The sequence below is a fragment of the Nicotiana attenuata genome, unplaced genomic scaffold (assembly GCF_001879085.1).
Source record: "Nicotiana attenuata strain UT unplaced genomic scaffold, NIATTr2, whole genome shotgun sequence".
NCBI classification, from domain to species: Eukaryota; Viridiplantae; Streptophyta; class Magnoliopsida; order Solanales; family Solanaceae; genus Nicotiana; species Nicotiana attenuata.
This window is the reverse complement of record NW_017671361.1, coordinates 281455-285378: the sequence shown is the minus strand read 5'-3', so window position 1 is coordinate 285378 and position 3924 is coordinate 281455.

Sequence of the window (3924 nt, the reverse complement as noted above, 5' to 3'; positions counted from 1 at the left end):
TGACAATTCAAACACCGAGCTACACATGCAACAATATCCTTCTTCATCCTACGCCACCAATAATGCTGCCGCAAATCCTGATACATCTTTGCGGCGCCCGGATGAATAGAGTACCGGGAGCTATGGGCCTCTTCTAAAATCAACTCTCGGAGCCCATCCACATTAGGCACACAAACTCGACCCTGCAATCTCAAAACTCCATCATCACCTAGGGTAACCTGCCTGGCATCTCCGCGCTGCACCGTGTCTCTAAGGACACACAAATGGGGACCATCATACTGCCGATCACGGATACGCTCCAATAATGAAGATCGAGCGACCGTGCAAGCTAACACACGACTGGGCTCAGAAACATCCAGTCTCACGAACTGATTGGCTAAAGCCTGAACATCCAAAGCAAGCGGCCTCTCACCGACTGGAATATAAGCAAGACTGCCCATACTGGCTGACTTCCTACTCAAAGCATCGGCCACCACATTGTCCTTTCCCGGATGATATAAGATGGTGATATCATAATCTTTCAACAACTCCAGCCACCTCCGCTGCCTCAAATTCAACTCCTTTTGCTTGAACAAATACTGAAGACTCTTGTGATCCGTGAACACCTCACATGCCACGCCATACAGGTAATGCCTCCAAATCTTCAATGCGTTAACTATGGCTGTCAACTCCAAATCATGAACCGGATAGTTCTTCTCATGAATCTTCAACTGCCTCGAAGCATAGGCAATGACTTTGCCATCCTGCATCAACACTGCTCCAAGCCCAACACGGTTAAGCATCACAATAAACTGTATAAGGCCCTGAACCTGTGGGCAAAACCAACACCGGTGCCGTAGTTAGAGCTGCCTTGAGCTTCTGAAAGCTCGCCTCACACTCATCCGACCATCTGAACTGGGCACCCTTCTGGGTCAACCTGGTCATCGGGGCTGTAATGGATGAGAACCCCTCCACGAACCGACGATAGTAGCCTGCCAGTCCCAAGAAACTCCGAATCTCTGTAGCTGATGTTGGTCTAGGCCAGTTCTTGACTGCCTCAATCTTCTTCGGATCAACCTGAATACCCTTTGCTGATACAACATGACCCAGGAATGCAACTGAACTCAACCAAAACTCACACTTCGAGAACTTTGCATATAACTGACTGTCGCTCAGAGTCTGAAGAACCACTCTAAGGTGCTGCTCGTGCCCCTCCTGGCTGCGGGAATATATCAATATATCATCAATGAAGACTATCACGAACGAATCCAAATAAGGCCTGAACACTCGGTTCATCAAGTCCATAAAAGTTGTTGGGGCATTTGTCAACTCGAATGACATAACCAGGAACTCATAATGCCCGTACCGAGTGCGGAAAGTTGTCTTAGGGACATTGGATGCCCTAATCCTCAACTGGTGGTAGCCAGATCGCAAGTCAATCTTGGAAAATACCTTGGCATCCTGAAGCTGATCGAACAAATCATCAATCCTCGGTAGCGAATACTTATTCTTTACTGTAACCTTTTTCAATTGCCGGTAATCAATACACATTCTCATTGACCCATCCTTCTTCTTAACAAATAATACCGGCGCACCCCAAGGCGAAACACTGGGTCTAATGAAACCCTTCTCAAGCAAATCCTGCAGCTGCTCCTTTAGCTCTTTCAACTCAGGCGGGGCCATGCGATACGGCGGAATAGAAATGTGCTGAGTACCCGGAGCCAAATCAATACAAAAGTCAATATCCCTGTCGAGTGGCATACCCGGCAGGTCTGAAGGGAAAACTTCAGGAAACTCACGAACAACGGGCACCGAATCAATAGAAGGGACCTCAACACTAGAGTCACGAACATATGCCAAATAGGCCAAACACCCCTTCTCGACCATACGCCGAGCCTTCACATACGATATAACATTGCGGGCAGAATGGCCAGGAGTCCCTCTCCACTCTAAACGAGGCATACCCGGCAGAGCTAAGGTCACAGTCTTGGCATGACAGTCCAAGATAGCGTGGTAAGGTGATAACCAGTCCATCCCCAATATAATATCGAAGTCAACCATTTCTAACAGCAACAAATCTACACGAGTCTCAAGACCCCCAATCACCACAATAAAAGAAAGATGGACTCGATCGACCACAATAGGGTTTTGAAAAATGAAAAATGACTGAAAATACCGTCTATATATATACCTTTCAGAATCCCTGCGCGGACCGCACAAAACGGACCGCGGCCGCACAGCCTTTTCCTGAGGGTACACAGTCTCTGAACCTCCCTGTGCGGACCGCACAAAATCGACTGCGGCCGCAAAGCCCTCCACTGCGCCCGCACAAAGTCGACCGCGGACCGCACTGCCCCTTCCGCGATCGCACACGATTTCTCGCGGACCGCATTAGCGGGTTCAGAGATCTGCAATTTCTCTGAACCTGCAACATTTGTGATTTTTAAGCCTAAGACATCCCGGAACCTACCCAAAACTCACCCGAGCCCTCGGAACTCCACCACATGTGCATATTAACTCAAAAATATCATACGAACTTATCCGTGCGATCAAATCGTCAAAATAACCTCAATAACCATGAATCAAACTTCAAAATCAAGAACTTTTTATCAAACTTCATCAGGTATCAAATTTAGCAATTTAAGTCCGGATCACGTCAAACGACATCTGTTTTTCACCAAATTTCACAGAAACATCTTAAATCATACATATGACTTGTACCGGGTGCCGGAACCAAAATACGGGCCCGATACCAACACGTTCTAATCAAATTCATTTCAAATTTCAGAAAACAATTTCCTTTGAAAGCTCATTTCTCGGGCTTGGGACCTCAGAATTCGATTTCGGGCATACGCCCGAGTCCCATATTTTCCTAGGGACCCTCCGGGACCGTCAAATCACGGGTCCGGGTCCATTTACCAAAAATGTTGACCGAAGTCAAATTAATTTATTTTATAGTCAAAATTTATCATTTTTCACGTATTTTCATATTTAAGCTTTCCGGTTACGTGCCTGGACTGTGCACGCAAATCGACGTGACTCTAAATAAGATTTTTAAGGTCTCAGAGTCATAGAATTTAATTTAAAACAGGTGATTAGTCTTGCCCAAAGACCCCTTAATGACCTATCCTAATGATTAATGAGTCATCAAATTGAGCTTAATTTGTTGCCACCTTGAAGTTTAATTGTCACACCCCAAACTTGGGGAGGCATGACTGGCACCCTGTGCAACACTGGCCCGAGCAATCCACTCTGCAACTCTTTTTTTCTTTATAACTATCATGGGCCCACATAGCAACAACTTGTAATGTGTAACTATAAGTGGATAACACTGTATCAATAAACTATCATTCTTAAAACATGAATACATATGGACTTTCAAGGCCTCTGGCATACAATACAAAATGAACCTCTGTCTACAAAGCCTCTAAGATTGTTTGGCATCAAATGGGACAGGGTACCGGCTTACCCATAAGTCTTTAGCAAGATTCTGACACGATGACTCATATACTCGGCTGCACTCCGAATGAGGTGGAGTCTTTCGCTGAATGCCAATCTCATCTACTTTGAGGGCTCGTCAAACTGATTTTCTATACCTGCAGGCATAAATGCAGCGTCCCCAACAAAAGGACGTCAGTACGAATAATGTACTGAGTATATAAGGCAAAACTGAAACATAACCATAATTCAACATTAATTAAAGACATATAAGAATCAACCTGAATCTCTGAAGTGCCACCGTATATGCTTACTTATTATACTTACATATATAATGATTCTCTTTGAGACTATTATCCATATCGTATGATACATGACTGCCCAACTGATCAGTGGTAACTACCTGACCGGCCGTCGCACGGTGGTTAATGTAAGACTGCCCAACCGGCGGTAAATAATGATACATAATTGCCCAATCGGTGGTAACTCCCCGATTGACCGTAGCCC